We start from the raw sequence: 18,722 nt of genomic DNA on the forward strand, positions 1-18,722 counted from the left end.
TTTGTAAGAAGACATTGATGGGTACCATGTAAGTGTACAAATTTCTCAGATTTTACTTTCTTCATATGTTGCAAGAAAAATTATATATATGTATATGTAGGATGGGACAAAAGTAGGTTTATAGTTGTGAGTACATGAAACAGATCATTCTTGTATTATTATTTATTAATTACTAGAGGCCCGGTGCGTGAAATTCATGCACTGGTGTGTGTGTGGGGGTATCCCTCAGCCCAGCCTGCACCCTCTCCAATCTGGGACCCCTCGGGGGGTGTCCAACTGCTGGTTTAGGCCCGATCTCTGTGGCCCAACTAAACCGGCAGTCAGACATTCCTCTCACAATCTGGGACTGCTAGCTCCCAACCACTCGCCTGCCTGCCTGCCTGATTGACGCCTAACTGCTCCCCTGCCAGCCTGATTGCCCCTAACTGCCCTCCCCTGCAGGCCTGGTCCCCACCAACTGCCCTCCCCTGCCGGCCATCTTGTGGTGGCCATCTTGTGACCACATGGGTGTGGCCATCTTGTGCAAGGATGTGATGGTCAATTTGCATATTATCTCCTTATTATATAGGATTATATTATTTTCCATACAAACAACTGCAAGCCTGCTTTTGCCCCATCCTATATATATGGTCAAGGTTCAAGCATATATATATGGTATATCATATATATAGAAAAAGATATAAGATGTTTCAGTTTTCCTTCAAATACTATAGTGTATAATTTCATACAGAGAACATTAGGGAAAAATATTCTCTCCTTGAGTCCCATTCTGTATCTCTTACCACCTACCTCAACTCTACATAATATCCCATATGTCTTTCCTCATTACCAGCATATTTTAAAGTCGTTAGAACTCTGTGGGTAGCGGAGATACATTGGGGTACAGCTCATAATTAATATAACCCCCTTGAGGGAACTTTAGAGTTTATTTTGAATTTATATATATATATATATATATATATATAGAGAGAGAGAGAGAGAGAGAGAGAGAGAGAGAGAGAGAGACATACACACACACATGCACACACACACATATATGATTTAGTTTAACAGAAAATTGGACATGGTATTTAATTATGAAAATATATGGCAAGGTATGTAGCTCTGCTTGTAAGTAAACTTTGTTCACATAGTTGTTCTGTAACCTCAGCTGGGCACCGTCTATGATCTAGCTAGTGCACTGGTTTGCTTACAGGTCCTGGAATCTCATACTTAAAGATTTTTTTTCTGCTTATACATCATGGATCAGGTAGTGGCATCTGCTGGCAGTGAGTGATATTGCTTTCTAATCCTATAGGCGGCCTGGCTTTTCATAACAATACATCCCTGGAAAGCAGATCATCATGCTGTTTTTGTGTGTGTGTGTGTGTTTTAGAATGGGCATATGCCTGAAAAGATAAATAACAAAACAGAGTGGCGAAACAATTTACACATTGGCTGATATGTCACACGTGGAAGGAAGAAAAACTTTTATTGTGAATTTACTGTGCCCATGTGGTGTCATGTTCACAAACTGTCAGAGAGGTTAAGAGATCAGCGAGGTTAAGAGACTTGACCAGGTTCACAGGCTGGGAAGGCAGGTATCACATAAAATCTGTTCTTAAGTAGTTAGTGGTAAGTAGTTAGGATGGCCTAGTTTGTGAGCAAAAAAGAAAGGGTATTCAGAAAAGGATTTGGGTGGCAATGAACACTCTCAGTTTTTCTGGAGAGCAATTTTCCCATATGCATCGAAAGCCCTAAAAATGTGCATGTCAGTTGATTAAGCAATTTCAATTCTGGCAATTTATTCTCAGGAAATAATAATAGAGATGCTTGAAGAGTTATTAATATATGACTATTGCGTGTCTATATGTACATACTATATATGGCAGCATTTACTATAATCCGTGAAAAATAAATGCTCTAAATAACAACCAGTAGCAAAGAGTGGGTAACATAGATTATAGTATATCCCTATAAGGGAATGATATTCATTCATTAAAATATGTTGTATAGGGCTATTTATTGACATGAAAAATGTTTATACCATATTATCAGGTAAAAGAGCTGGTTTTGGGTGCTGTGTGATGTCATTTTCAAGTAAAACTCTATATATGTCCATGTGAATTGTGTGGGCTTATAAAGATGTATCAAAATACCAACAGTGGTTACTTTTGAGAGAGAAGATGACAGGTCACATTTATTTTCTTCATTTCCTCATCTCTATTTTATAAATTTTTTAAGGGAAAACACATTATTTTAAAAATGTAAAACAGTTTGTATCTTAAGAAAAGAATTACTATGGTAACAAGAAGCAACTAAGGGGCCCACATTACAGAGACCCAACAGGGATGGAACTGGAGAGGGAGAAGTTTCTCCAGTGGGAAGTCAATGGGATGTAACATTCAACAAGATCTGGCATTGGCCTGAGGATGATACCCTGCTATGTCAGAAAGGGAGAGGCAAGAGGCACGAGGCACCTGTTCAGGTGCACAAGTCTCATCAGAGATGTTTAAACGGCAGTCGTGGTGCCTAGAGAGAGGCCAGGCACCATGATATATAAATAATGTTTGTCGCAGAGAAATTGGTGGGCCGGGAAGGGAACTAAAGACAGGAATTAGGGTTGGCTCTGGGAAGTGGATGCAAACCCAGGGCAGTGGGGGAAGCAAGTCCAACTCAGTGTTATCAATTGTCCCTCCTTGGGATAGTTCACATTTCCCTGTGATCATGCTCCAGACCAGCTTTGTTCCCCCTTACAGCAACACACTCAGATTTGGAGACTCATTTGTTTTCAGATAGATGAAGAACAATGTCTCATATACAAAAAGTTGCTTAAGGCTACTAATGTACTTGGAACAAGTTGGGAAACATACAAATAAAACCAAATCATCAGATGGAATCGATATATTTTTCCCCTACTTATTTTTTCCCTAGGAAGCAAAGGTGCTTACATTTATGCCTTTGACTTCAAACATGCCCCTACGTTTGGATTGTTTTCAACATCTAGATGTTTTAAACCTTGAGAAAACTTTGATCGTCAAGTTTTAGAGAGAAGAAGAACTTTAGATCTAGATCATGTTGTGCTGCCATGCCTGACTTCACATTTTTAGATCTCAGTTCTGTTGAGTGAGAGCAAGTGAGATAAAGGTGGAGGGTCCGTTGGCCCTGAAACTCCAGGACTCTCTGGCCCTGAAACGTTGCTCTTATTTTCATTCCCATATTGTCTTTCATGTCTACCCACCCCAGGCCCCCAAATACAAGAGCAATAACAGGGAAATTCAGAAGGTCAGACTGAGGGAAGAGCTGGCTCTCTTCTCTTTTTCTGGAGTATTCTACAGACTGACTGCATGGCTAAAAGGAGCGTTTTCACATTCTTTATTCATCTATACTCATTTATTCAAGAAACACTGAATACCCAGGTTTATTCTAAATATTGTGCTAAGTCTTAGTTAAACAGTGTTTGAACCGATACCTCTTCTCCTGTCAGGAAACTTCCTATGTAGAGAGGATTTTCAATTCTCCTACTGTATATTCCCCTAGAGATTCTGAACTTCCTCCCTCTTCTCCTCCCCCTTCCGCCCACACTGCTTCGAATAAGAAATATTATGATGGAACTTGATTGGATATATGGATAGTATGGATGTAGAAAAACACTGAAAACCACAGTCTGGTGCAGGAGACAGACTCATACTCGGGCAATTAGGAATTGCCATTGTACAATCTATTACAGGTGATATTCTTTTGAGCCATAGAAACATAGCCACCTGAACATACATGATCCCATGTTTTTTCTCCTGTTTCCAGGAGTGTCTTACATATCCAGCTTTAATTAATAAGCATTACAAATCTATTCAATAAATTTCTCTAAAGTCTGTCTAACTTTTTTTTTGTTCCCACTGCCTCTACCTTAATCCAGTTTTTCCTCATAGTTTACCTGGATTACTATAGCACCTCCTAACTCATCTCCCTGCCCTCTTTGAATTCATTATAGTCAAAGTGATCTTTCTAAAACAGAAATTTGATGATCTCTCTCTCCTTGTTATACTTTAAAAAAATGTTTTTATTGATTTCAGAGAGGAAGTGAGAGGGAGAGATAGAAACATCAATAATGAGAGAGAATCATTGATTGGCTGCCTCCTGCATGCCCCCCTACTGGGGATTGAGACCGCAACCCGGACATGTGCCTTTGACCAGAATCAAACCTGGGACTCTTCAGTCCAAAGGTGTACACTCTATCCACTAAGCCAAACCGGCAAGAGCCATATATTTTTAAGTCTAAACCCTCAGCGCAAATTAGGTTAACCTTCTCTGTGCACATCTCTGTGCATCATTAGATATTGTAATTGCCTGTGTAGTTATCTTTCTCCTAGACTACACTAAACTGAAGACTAGTTTAGTCAGCAATCAATGAATGAGCCTAGCACAGAGTAAGTGCTTAATGGTATTTTTTAAATGAATGTAGGATGTCATTTTGGAGTTTGTATTTAACTGAAGTCATAGGCATGGATAAAATTCAGATATAGGAGGTGCTTAGTAAGGGTTTTGTTGAATGAACTGATAATGAAGATTAGTAAACCAAGAACAGACATAGACAATAGAACCCTGAGGAACACTGACACTTTACTAAGTGATAAGGAAGGTAAATCTGTGAGAGTGATTGAAAAGATGGGAGCAAAGATAGGAGAGAATGTGGGAGGGTTGTCCAGAAGCAGACAATTCCATAAATGCTTCTTTGTATCCCCAGAACCCAGCACAGGGGCAGGTAAATGAACAGGTTAAATGAATGGTGGTCAGCAGATTAGGGTTAAGTACATTCCACAAAAGGCAGTTGATAAGAGTATGTCAAATCTCCTCTTAATCCCTCTTGTGTCCTGATTCTGCAGCAAAGTAGAATATCAGCGGGACTGAGAAGTGTTCACGGGATTGGGCAATTAGGGGATCCTTGCCAATCAACCCGATAATTATTATAGTTTTAGTGGAGCATTCAATGCGGAAGCCTGGGGTGGGAATGGAGGTGAGGAAGGAGGGCAGCAAGCATAGGCCATTCTTAGAAGGAAAGGGAAGCAGACATATAGTTGGGCAATAACTGAAGTGTGACTCAGAGGAAAGGGAAGTTTCGGTTGGTTTGTACTTACAGGTGGGAGACATGCGAGGACATACGTGCACTGAGTGGAGAAACTCCACCTCCCATCTCAGTGCTCACCCGGTGTCATAGCCCCTCAGCAGACGCTTTGGTCCTGGGCAAAGGCTACTGAATGGGTGGATGACTTGTGGGTTCAGGGAGTGCAGATGTTTACTAGGCAGCATCAAGGAGTCAAGCAGGTGGAGGTGAGAACCACCTCAACATCGTCTGTACTCGTGAGGCCTGAGGAGCATCTCGGAGTCCCCAGAAGAGGAGTTTGGTGAGAAGGGGCCAGCACAGGTCCTGAAGTGGTGAGGAGCCAAGCGCAGAGGGTCACGGGCCAGGCCCGGGCCTTAATTTTCTCCCTTTCAAATGTTTAGCTTTGCCCATTGGGTGACTTATTTAGTTTTTTTCTGCTGTATATTTTCTTTTATATTTCTCTAATGGTGATAATGATAATAATCATAAGCCAGGTACCGTGTTAGGTGCTTTTATAAGCACTAATTTCATCCAGTTAATAACTCAATGATAAAGATAACATTGTTATTGTCCTTTTACAGATCAGTAAAATGAGTTTAATAAATGAATACTTTTTACTAATTTCTAATAAAGTCAGTGATAACAACAGAATCACTTTTTGTACTCAAATTTTAGGGAAAATGTCTTTCCTAAAATGAGGGTATATACAAGATTATAGATTTGTAAATGTAGATTGGGGTATAAACATTCCTCAAAAGGCAGTTGATAGCAAGAGTATGTCAAAATGTCCTTTTAATCTCTTTTGTGTCCTTAGAGAATAATGCTATAAACAAATGGAATTGAGAGAATATGTAGTATTGGGTTGGGTATCTGTTCCAAAATTTTATATCTTAAATAATGAAAAATAATAATTTTAAATTGTTTACTCTTCTGTTTCTAATCATTTGTTTCTGAAATTGAAACATTTCTCCTGGTTCATGGGTACACATTTTTTTTCTCTTGATGCTTACTATAAAAATGCAAAAGTAAAATAGTATAGCAATGTTAGCTCGCACATAAAATTTAGTTATTGTTTTTTTTAAAGCACCAAAATAAAAATGCATTTAGGATCAATACTTGAGTCTTCAGAGCCTTTACAACCAACTGAATACAAAATATATTTTAATATATTCTATAAATGAGTGATGATAACACACAAGAAGGACAGTGTCTCTTGTGTGATTCCCTATGTAATTCTCAGAACTGATTTTTCTGTGGTAAAACAAAGTCAGGGAAGAAAATGCATGCTTTTAAAGTAACCTGAAAGGCCTGCCTTTAAATAGACAACAGAAGCTAGGGAAATCAACACGGGGGGATCTTAGCTGCATTATTAATCCACCTTTTTGTGTTGCAGGATTACAACACATAACATACATGAGGGTCTACACTGAAGTGTTAACAAAAGACCTTAGCTAGACTGACTTAAAAAAGGGATTTTATTCTCACCTTCTAAATATCTCCTTTTTTCTTTTTAAGTCAACTTAGATGTAGGAAGAGAATTTAGATATATTTGAAAAGTTTAGTGGAGAGAAATACTCCTTACTATCAAGTAGATTAAAAATATGCGTTGAATGGTTGACTCAGGGGCTTTCACTAAACTGGCCATGAATGCTGAAACCATCTGTTTTTCTGGACGTTGTCAGGGTGAGTGTGGCGGAGGCAGCTGTTTGAAAAGGGACGCTTTGGATGATGAACCAGCCCATTGTTTCTAAGCAATTCACTTGCATTCACAGGCTCTACCCAAGCGTACTATAGAGTAATCAAAATCAAACTATTGTTTGTACCAATCATATTGATCTGAAAAGAACGTGGTGGGATGACCCCATTGTAGATGCAAATAGTTGTTCTGAGCAGCTGTATGCTGGCCAATATGTACCTCAGTAGGAAACAGGCGTGGAAGCTAGAGGGCTCTCTGCACCCTACTGGGGGAGGAAAAAAGATTATACCAGATTGAGCTGCAGTTTAAGGGGACTGGAGGGAATGAAGACAAGTCTGTTGGCATTAGTGGTAATTTTCTCTTGCAAAAAAAAAATTGTCAACATTAACTCTATGGTGGTGAAGCTCTTTTTATACTAAAGCCTCTGCCAACTAGAAATCCAGAATCTCCATAAAATTAGATAATGACTTAAAACTATATAGTGCAAAAGTGGTTTGCTTTGGTTGCAAATGTCAAGTCCTGACTAGTTCTGCAAATTAGAAAATGCACAATGTTGCCTTATGTGGAATTTTCATACAGTGTTTAAAGTTTCATAATTTATTTACAATTCAGAGAAATGTAGAAACAATCTTGATATTGCAATATTTGCATGAATATTAAAACAGACATGTTTGTCTAAGGAAAGAGAGCAAATGGAAGCACACAAAATGAAAATTATACTGTTTAGCTTTTAATATAACCTAAACGCTATCTTTTACCCATTAACATTTAAGCTTTTTGGTTGTCCTTGTCACTTCATTGCATGCATGCTAATATCTTCTCATATAAAATTTAATCTGTTGAACTAAATGAAGGAATTAGTATCCGAAAGACATCTTTCATTAAGCAATTAACGAATCTCTCCAACAAATCGACAAAAGCATATGTGTTTATATTTAATAATTATTTGTATGATCAGCCAGTTATAACACATGCATACACCTTGTTTTAGTCATGACATTACTACACCTAAACTTACTGTCATTGTACTACAGAGTCCTAATAAAAATGTGGTTAAACCTGGTTACTTATTAAAGAAGATACACATCTATAGTTTATCGACTTTCAAAATGTCTCTGTTGTTCCGTATAGAGTAGTGACAATTCTCTCAAACGGCTATTTGGTTGTGGATTCGATTTTGCGTTATATTGCAGTGAAAACCAGAAATAACAGGATAAAGTTAAGACAATTCATAGGTTTGTGGATTATGGTTAAAAGAAGGCTCAATACCCAATATGCCAACCAACCTTCATTGTTCATATATAGGGACCATGATAAGACTTGAATATGAAAATAAAAGAAAATATCTAAGTTATCCACAGATTTCATTGCTTAAATAATTCTTTCTGAGCAGCACTTTAATTAGTAACCTACTCTGTTTCTCCTGAATTTATTCAGTTGTTTTGGTGCCACTGCGAGATTGACACAGGGTAGAGCCTATGAAACATTTGATCATGGCAAATTCAATTCATCACTAGATTGGCAGGCCTATTATTATGTGAAAGAAAAATACTAACATATTTTTTAATGAAATCTGATTTTTACTTGAATTGTATATCTGGATGGAATGGCTATGAAATACCTGAAAATAAACTCCATTGGTTCGAATTCTTAACTGTTTTATGTATACAATTAAGAGACATAGACAATACTTCATTATTCTGACACTTAGTTGATTTTCCTTATGCTTTTAGGAGAATGAGACCAATTACAATAAAAAAGAAAAAAACCAATATACAGGTTTTATTCCAAAAGCAATTTCCACATTTTATTCCCAATATAAGTAAATATTTGGCCAAATTCCCCATGCCTATCTATAAAAATATCTATAGTGGTGGTAAGTGATATTCTGAATGATGACCTGAAGTGCCATAATGACAAGTCAGCCACTAGAGAATCTATATATATAAAAGGCTAATATGCTAAGTGTCCAACCATCTGGGTAATGACATCACATAGCAATGCCTGGCTTCTTCTCCGTAGCGACTAGCCTCCTTGAAATTTCTTCAGCTCAGGAACGAATCTCTCCAACAAATCGACAAAAGCATATGTGTTTATATTTAATAATTATTTGTATGATCAGCCAGTTATAACACATGCATACACCTTGTTTTAGTCATGACGTTACTACACCTAAAATTGCTTTATAGCCAGGTAGAAACACTTTACACTGTAACCAAATGTCTGTGAAGCATTTTCCCATGCTTTATCTCATTTGAACCTCACAGAAGTCCTGGAGTAGGTAGATAGGAGACTCGGTGGAATCCTATTTTCTTTTCATTAGCCAGAAAATGGAGATTTAGAAAGCTTAGAAACTCGACCCGACTGAAAAGAAGTAAGAAATGGTGGACCTTGAAAATGACTTTGGGTTTTCTCACTGTGCAGAATATAGTAAAACACTGCTGCAGTTAAACATTTTACCTTTTGTTCTCCTGGCATGATCTATAATAATAATCTGCTTCGTGTTGATATTTATTGCTGTGTTGCTGAAAATTACCTGAAGAAGTTGGGGTGCTTCATTGGGCTGGAAAAATTTTAGCTAAAGCAGAAAGCAGGTCTAATTAAGCAAGTTTATTCTATATCTATAAAATAAAGCTCTCACTGGCGCCAACCAACCGCACACGTGTGTTTCTATCTGTCATTGTTGATCATGAATTTGGTTGACACTTCTATTATAGAGAAAGGGCAAATAGCGATATTAAAATATTTCTTCTAATTAATTTCCTTTCAATGTGCACCAATTTGCACACCAGGCCACTAGTAATGACATAATGTTCACAACATTGTACTTAACAATAGTTACTTATTATTGGATTTTTCTATGTGTCTATGGGGTTGTTCAGTTTTTTAATATGGAAACAATTTACTACTCCAAACTAATAACATAAAAATTATATTAGTGTGTTATGGGCTGAATTGTGTCCCCCAAAATCCATATGTTGAGGCTCTAACACCCAGCATCTCTGAATGTGATTATATTTGGAGATAGAGCCTTTAAAGAGGTAATTAAGGTTCAGTGAGGTCATATGGGTGGGCCCTAATCCAATCTGTGTGCTTAACCTCATATGAAAAGGAATTTGGGCATACAAAGGGATGCATGTGCACAGAGCAAAGACCAGTGAGGACATGGTGAGAGGTGGCTATCTGAAACCCAAGGAGAGAGACTTCAGAAGAAACCAAACCTGCAGGTAGGGTGTTTGTATTTTAGTACAGGCAAGGAAGTAGATAGAGGCTTAAAAAGGTTCAGATTTGCCATGGGCCCTACAACTGAATACTGGGGAACTTGATTTTTGAACTCATGTCTGTGAGTCTCCAAAGCCTTTTTCTTAACCACCATGCTGCCCTCTTTCTCAAGTAAGGAAAGTCAATCAATGCCATTTAGAAAGAATTACAACAATAAAATGTAGAACTATAAAAACTCTCTAAAAATTTAACCCTCATTAATAGAAAAGTTAGTTAACAAAAATGGTCTATTACCTAAGAATTTTATTAATAGAGGTTAATATTACATATTGACTATCTCACTTTGAATTTATTGGGGAAAAATCCACCTGTATCAATTCTCCAAATATGTAAATCAACAAGACAAATTAAATTTCTCCAGGAGATGCTAACTGAAAGAGTTTAAGTTTATAAGAAAAAGGTGTTACAGATAAAATATTGTATATGTGCTCATAGGGAAGTTCAACTTCCTTGTATAGAAAGAAACAATTGACTGCTCCAAGCTAATAAAATGAAACATGTATTATTATTCAAAGGCCATATCATTTACCCTGTGGATTTTTTTTCTTTTTTATTTGACTGAACTATATGATTCAGGGAGTGGCTAGAAGTTGAAGTCAATAAAACAATAAAACAATTGACTTGATATTTGCTCATATATACTTGGGGAAGGTCACTATTTATGGGGGGGAAAAGCAAACTATGGACATAATGATGCATTTTCTTTCACCCTCTTCCACCATGTCATCACCTCATATCTTCATACATTCAGAAACCTTATAGACTTGCTTTTTATTTTTAAACATGTAAAGAATGCTTACTTTAAGTTGGGAAAAAATGCCTATTAAAGGTTGGAGATAGATCAAGGAATGAGAAAGGCTACACCTTGCACACACCAGCAAATAGAACATTAAAGGAATACCGACAATATTGCAAAACAAGTAGCCGAAGTTGGATCTCCTTCATCCATTCCTATGGACTCTTTATCTCCTTGATCATGGGTCAGCAGTTGGCTTTTCTTAAAATGATCTGCTTCGGGACTCAAAAAAGAGTTCCAACAATTCGACCCAGTACATTGTGCCAGTCATCCAGGCGATATCAGCTCGGAAGCTTGAATCCATATTCCAATAATTGAAATGTCAATAGTTAAAAAGTATCTGGTACTTTCCATCACTGTTCTGAGGCTGTGTTAATGGCACAATCTTCAGCCTGTAGTTTATAGCAGAGCCTTCGGGCTCACATAAGAAGAAAGCGGAAACCATCTGCTAGCTGACAGTATCAACTGTCTCTGGTCCATGATTACAGTAAGGAATATAATATTAGGAAGTAGGAAAGTAAAATTCTCTGTGTATTTAAAAATAACATTTTGCCACTCTGATAAATAAGTAGCCGTGTTAACACCATTCTTCCCAGGCAATTATGATCCCCTCTTAATCAAGTGACCAAATTTCCCCTAACAACTCTTGATTTTGCCTTCCCAAGATTAGACCCTAGATTAAACACAAAACTATTTCTGATTCTTGTTTGAATATGATATGCCTAGTTGTAGATTCACAGGATAACTGCTTGATGTTCTTTGAGGTTCCTGCTTATGTAGTTTGGTGTTTATCATTAATTGTGAAAATTCTTCATCATTCTTACATCAAATATTTCTCTGTTTTGTTCCCTCTTTTCCTCTGGTATGCCAATTATACGTATGTTACATATTTTGAAATTATTTCACAGTTTTTTAATGCGTTGGCCTTGTTTTTTCATTCTTTTCTTTTGCTTTATTTCAGTTTGGTAAGTTCCATTGAACTACGTTTAAGCTCACTGACTCCTTTGCTCTGTCCAGTCTATAGGTGAGCCCATCAAAGGCATTCTATGTTTCTGTTACACTGTTTGTTGGTTTTTTAATTTCTAGTATTTACTTTTGATTCTTAGAGTTTTCATCTCTCTGTCTACATTATGGATCTGTTCTTCCATGCTGTGTAGTTTTTCCATCAGAGCCATTAATAGAGTCATCACAGTTATTTTAAACTAGAGGCCTGGTGCACAAAAATTTGTGCACCTGGGGGGGGGGGGTCCCTCAGCCCGGCCTGTGCCCTCTCGCAGTCTGGGACCCCTCAGGGGATGACCACCTGCTGGCTTAGGTCTGCTCCCTGGGGGGGATTGGGCCTAAGCTGGCAATCAGACATCCCTCTGGCAGCCCGGCAGCCCTCGGGGGATGTCCACTTGCCAGCAGGGAGCAGACCTAAGCTGCAGTCAGACATCCTTAGCGCTGCTGAGGAGGCAGGAGAGGCTCCCGCCACCACCACTGTACTGGCAGCCATCAGCCTGGCTTGTGGCTGAGCAGAGCTCCCCCATGTGGGAGCGCCCTGACCACCATAGAGCAGCTCCTGCATTGAGCGTCTGCCCCCTGGTGGTCAGTGTGTGTCATAGTGACCAGTCATTCCCAGTTGTTCTGCTGTTAGGGTCAGTTTGCATATTACCCTTTTACTATATAGGATAGAGGCCTGGTGCATGGATGGGGACTGGCTGGTTTGCCCTGAAGGGTGTCCCGGATCAGGGTGGGGGTCCCGCTTGGGTGCCTGGCAAGCCTGGGTGAGGGGCTGATGACTGTTTGGGGTGCCATTAATAGAGTCCTCATAGTTATTTTAAATTCCCTATCTTTAATTCCACAGTTAGTGTCATACTGGAATCTGGTTTTTATGCTTGCTATGTCTGATCAGACTGTTTTTCCTATAGATTATTAAGATCATTTTGCACAGTGTCAGCTTTTATAGTTACTTTTGTGGTTCTGTACCACTGTGAATAGTGAGGACTGCCTATATGTGTGTGTGAGTGGGGGGATGTATAAGTATTCTGGTCAAGTAATGAAGTACTTAGCACCGGAAGTCCTGGGTTAAGATTTTTACTTTGCTTTGATATACCAAATAACCTGAGCATATATCTTTAAATTGCTTTATCTTTCTCCTTGTCTTTGATTTAGTTGTGAAGCTTTCTTTCCTTGTCTCAGATTGTTATTGAGCTAGAATTCCTTTTGTGACATTTCATCTCTTAGGAAATAGCAAAAATTCCCTAAACACTTTGAAATTGAATTTCAATTGTTTTCTGGATTTTTTAGAATTGTGATAATTCCCTGGACACTTTCTTAATGATAGTAATAATTATAATAATAGCATCTAACATTTACTGAATATTTGACATGTGTCAGCTTCTTTGCAGAGCACTTCATATCTATTGAGAGAACATATGCTTTTCTTCTTCTCAACAAATATAATAACACATTTTGAAAACATACAGAAGAAGAAAAGTCTTTTATTAAGTTTTTCATTAATGTTGTTAATGTAAATTACATCTTAGACTTTTTCCCAGCTGAGGCAAGGGGCCAGCACCATGTGGGTAAGGATCTTTGTAAGACCCAAGCACTTCCTGCTGTCTGCATGGGACCAAGAGGCTCCAATGGCCTGAGACTTGTCCTCTGGTGACTGAAAGCACCAAGGGAATAAATGTTACTTTTATATTATACTAGAGGCCTGGTGCACGGATTCATGCACTGGTGGGGTCCCTCGGCCTAGCCTCCAGGGATCCGGCTGAAACCGGCTCTCCAACATCCCCCGAGGGGTCCCGGATTGCGAGAGGGCAGTTCTCGGGTGACACACCCCAGAATCGGGCTCCCTCCTCTCTGGTTCCGGGTGTGTCACCGAGAACCGCAGCTGCCAAGTCACGGTAGCTCAGCAGCTCCTGCGTTGAGCATCTACCCCCTGGTGGTCAGTGCACATCATAGCTACCGGTCAGATGGTGGAACGGTCGGCCGGTTGCTTAGGCTTTTATATATATAGATTTAGTCAGAACATACTTGCTAACTTGGTTGTACGGTATAAAAACGTAAACACGTCCCTCGTTTAGAGAAGGCACCAGCCCACTGCCTGAAGATACTGACAATTCAGAATAATTATTCTCTCCAAATCCTCCCATAGAAAACTCAATGAGCTGTATTTACTTCTTTCTGGCGTTATAAAAGTTATGTGTCCTTTTATGTGCAGAGACAGTCCCTTGAGGATAAAGAGTTATGCATGCTCATTAACAGAAGAATATGTACCACAGCAGGTACTGCATGCTAAACCCAAGACTTATGACCCTATTGTCCACATGAGTGGCAAGCATAACTTCTCCATTGTGGTGGCAAATGAAAGGATGAAGAGATGATGATGATAATGAAAGAGGATAATTTAAATGTTCTTGCTCCATTCTTTGGTTAAATATTCAGATACACTTCAAATTAACATGCTTCTTCAAGGGTTGGAATCCAGGTGTGATTAAAGCATTACCTTTTTGCTAAATTTCCTATGTTCACAAATGGAAGATATCTTTGGAACTCTGCCTTAGAGTTGGCAAAGTAATTTGCCCTGGCTGTGAACCTTGAGTATTGGTTTTAAGCCTTTCAATCTAAAAGGACTTTAGATTGTTTTTCTTAGTCTTTCTGGACTGATTTTCCTGGACTCTGTTAGCAAGTATATCAGTATAATCTTTGCCCAAAGACTAACACTTACTTGGTCAGCTGTTCCCTATAGTCCTTGTCAGTTTAGAAGAATGAAGTAGTGGTACCGAGTTGGTCACTTTGATGTTGGAATCTTCCTGATAATTATTCTTTTCAAGGATTCAGGTCCTCTGTGTCATTTGCTAGGATGGTCAATGTATATATTGTGTGAAGACCTGATTCATGAGAATTATTATGAAATTGGTTCATTGGTTATATATACATTAAAAGATCTCAAGTGAACAGAAAATGATTTGTGCAGAACAATAACAAGGAGACAGTGAATGCTCAGAATTATGTCATTAGGAAATCCAGTCAGCAAAGAGAAATGGTGTATTATTACACATAGTGTTTAAATCAGAGGCATGACAATTTAGGCTCAAATTAAGTAAAATAAATTACAAGAGAATTTATAATATCAAACTGTCTTAGATCAGGGTCCTTGGAAGAGACACTCCTGTGCAGGACCTCCCACAGGAAACTTTAAGGGAATCAGGAAAGCAAGACAGGGAAAGGAGGTAGGCGAGGAAGTCAGGGGGGTGGGCGATTTCAGGCAGAATCTCCAAGAGGGTGGGCTTCAACCTAATCCTGCAGAAGAACTTCAGAGTTACATTTATATGTGTTGAAGGTTCATACTCCCTCATCCCATGACTGGTTGGCAGCCACAGGGTGTAGGGAAGGTCATAGACCCTCAGGACCTTCCCACTTTCTGTACCTGCCGCAAAGTGGCCCCAGTAGGCTGAGAGTCACCCTCTGAAGGGCCTGGCCATTGAGGACACCAGATTACAATTTCAGGGCATGGTGTGCGTCCAGGAATGGTAAAAAGGAACTGGGAGCAGGGGGGTTCAACATTGTCTGCTATGCAGATATCCTAAGTTACTTAAGAGTAATGTGAACCCTAGCTGGTTTGGCTCAGTGGACTGAAGGGTCCCCTGTTCGATTATGGTCAAGGGCATATGCCAGGGTTGGGGGCTTGATCCCCAGTAGGGGGCAGCTGATCAATGATTCACTCTCATCATTGATGTTTTTATCTCTCCCTCTCCCGTCCTCTCTGAAATCAATAAAAGTATATTTTAAAAAAGAGTAATATGAAAAATGTATATAAAAATTCAATAAGGATATTTCAAATCTGTATAGTTTCTCAGATTAAAGTTCAGTGCTCTTTCCAAAACAGAAAGTTGTTTTGATTATTTCCTTTTTTTACACTGTGAGTTTCCCAGAGAGATTCAACGTATTTGATGGAACTGTATTATTTCAGGATGATTAGTCAATACTCATTTTCTAAGCTGAGTTCTATGAAATTGCATTAAAATGGAGGCCTTTCTGATCCCCAAAGTACATATTCAGTCTCTGTGGTTTCTCAGATACATGTAGTATGGGGATGGCCTGTGGTTCGTTTGAAATCTTCAACAATTTTGCTAGTTAAGAACTGAAAATGTTAGAGAATATGAGAAACAATGGAGAGTACTTTTGTTGGTTGTTTTTCTTTTTGTTGTTCTTCTTTTAAAGATCATAGGGCTAAAAGAAGGTTTTTATTCTACATACTTGTTCCATAAAAGGGATATATATATATTTTTGGTTTCACTTCAAGAAGACACCACCTTAATTAAACTCCAGTGGGCCAGTTTAATTAAAAAATGTCAGTCAGATCCTCACAAGGGAACCAGATATCCATGCAGCACACCGTCTGCTTCCTTTGTGATTACTCAGAAATCTCTGACCCTGCGCCCACCAGGACAGCCCTGGCGGCCGTGGGTCGACCTGGCGAGTGTCTGCTGCTGAAGGAAGACTGGGCCTTCGGTGGGCCCGTGAGCCAGGTCGGGACACACTGAAGAAGAGACACCAGGTGGATCATCAGGTCCATGAGTTGGAACATTTAGAAACTTTCTTCTATCTCACTATTATGAACTAAAGGATCTGTCATCATATTTCCTATTCTCTTCACCAACAAGATAACTACGGAATTACTCTTCATCCCTGTTCCACTTCCTGTCCCCCTGTTTTCCTTTCTCTGGTCTGGTGGGAGGCCCAGAACTCAGTTTTGTGTACATCTGAGAGCCTTCTAGTGGCTACTTCAGCCTGAACTCAAATACCCCTGTCAGCAAGGAAGCCTGCTTCCTAAACCAGGGGTGGGCAACCCCTGGCACGCATGCCAAACATGGCACGCCAGTAACTTTTGCTGGCACGCGAAACCCTCTCTTACAATCTTCCATTTACAATTTTTTTCTTAATATTGACTTTTTTATTTTTCAGATAAATTCAGTGTAGGTGCATCTTAGATAAATAAATAATTTTACATAACAAGTTATCTTAAAGACCATAGACATGGATTGACGAGAGAGGGGAAGAGCAATTTCTATGCCTCTGCCTTAACTCTCCCTGCCTTCCTATATCCGACCAGTGTTTTGGTTTCATCCACATACGCTTGTGAATCTTTGTTCTCAGTGATGAATTTTGTTAAGTCTCGTAATAGGAGTAGCCTGACGATGAAAGTAGTAGCTCGTGCATATCTCTGAAGGTCACGAAATATAAACCTGATGTAAAATCTCTGTCATCAGTGATGCAGCAGCAAAAGTCCCACTGATAATATCAAACAGAGTCATAAAGTTTTCTGTCGGACTATCAGTGTACATGTATACATTAAAAAATAAATGTATTTTTCATCATCATATACTGTGTTTTTGTCACTCGAATGAATTTTATTATTTCTTCAAGGTTCTTCACATACATACACCTTAAGAGATATCAAGTAGGCGTAACATGTTCTCAAAAAATTAGGGTTGGCACACAGAAGAATTTTGAGTCAGAAATTTTGCTGGTTTTGGCACGCACTCACAAAAAGGTTGCCCACCCCTGCCCTAAACCCTAGGGTGAGAGTGTGGGGAAGGATTTCCGAATCACAATGTGTTGAGGGCCTCCTGTGATCATTCACCCTTCTAGATGCTTTAAATCCATGATTTCATTTAATGCCCACTTCGTCGTTAATTCACTTTACACAGGTGTGGAAATGGGAGCTTAGAGAAATTCAGTGATTTCCCCAAAATTAAAAAGCAAACATATGGAAAAGTGAGGAATTGACCTGCAAAGCTATCCATGACCTGAAAGTTTCCAACTAGACTTGCTTCTCAGCTACCTTTTCTTTATTTATGAAAGTAGCTTTATTGTTTTAATCTGGTTATATAAGTATTACATGCTTAATATGTAATAGTCCATAGTATGGATGGCCCATAGTTTTTCTACTCTGTTTTGGTTTTTGTTTGTTTTTGCCCCAAGAGAAAATTTTGCACTAAATATTTTTTATTACATCTGATTTAGTATTGATGTTTTTATTTTTATGGGATAGATTTCCTCAAAGTGAGAATTTGAGATTGAAGAGCATGTGCCTTTTTATTTTAATAGCTATTTCCAAATTGCCTAAGCAGTAATTATGCTTTTTATTAAAAACCCATTAGACGTACTTAAGAATGGATATAATGTGTTCCCAACTAAAATCTGACTTTCACAAACCTGACCTGGATTAGGTTCAGATAGGAATCCACAGGATCAAATTGAAAACAAATTGCCAGAGATAGTATGTGTACTTGTAAATGCCCCTCCTGAATTTCTGGATTACGTAAAACTCACAGAAGTTCTACACATTTTACGTAGTGGGCATTCGGATACACATTGTGACAGCAAATCAACATGACATTTATGTATAGAAACTCTCCCTATGATGTGAACTTATGGAATCAGAGGACTTAAGAGCCAGAACTGCTCTTAAACATGGATGGTTCCTCCATATACCGTGTAGAATCTCTGTGACTCATGTCTTGATGAGATGACTGCTATGATGTTATCTCATGTGGTGCTTCGCTGAATACCTGTTTCCAAAATGTTTTTTAAAATGTTCCAATTTTTAAAAAGAATGAGACATTTATTTAAATTTACTTTAAAGACCACTGATTCAGGGCTAATGATTTTATTAATCAAATTGTATTTAGCAGGGGGGAAAAACCAGCTACAATTCACTTACAATTGAGATTTTACTCTATTTTAACATTATTTTAATGAGCTACAGATTTGAATGTGGGCTTTGTTCATCTGTTGCTTCCGCTCAATTGCAGTTTTACCCTAAGAAGACACAAGACAGATTGATCGGGCTTCCAGTCATTGTGAGGCTT

General features: G+C 38.7%; 1 protein-coding gene and 1 long non-coding RNA gene across 2 annotated transcripts in view; both read left to right on the forward strand.

Moving 5' to 3' along the window:
• The window catches only part of LOC102429598 (25-hydroxycholesterol 7-alpha-hydroxylase), a 152,526-nt gene that overhangs the window by 32,067 nt on the left and 101,737 nt on the right, over positions 1 to 18,722 (forward strand). The window lies entirely within an intron of this gene.
• Positions 1,031 to 16,787, forward strand: LOC111826417. The gene is made up of 3 exons (XR_002829750.1): positions 1,031 to 3,398; positions 11,816 to 11,878; positions 16,270 to 16,787. It is a non-coding gene; the product is annotated as an uncharacterized LOC111826417 (long non-coding RNA).

This window comes from Myotis lucifugus, unplaced genomic scaffold, assembly GCF_000147115.1.
Source record: "Myotis lucifugus unplaced genomic scaffold, Myoluc2.0 scaffold_77, whole genome shotgun sequence".
NCBI classification, from domain to species: domain Eukaryota; kingdom Metazoa; phylum Chordata; class Mammalia; order Chiroptera; family Vespertilionidae; genus Myotis; species Myotis lucifugus.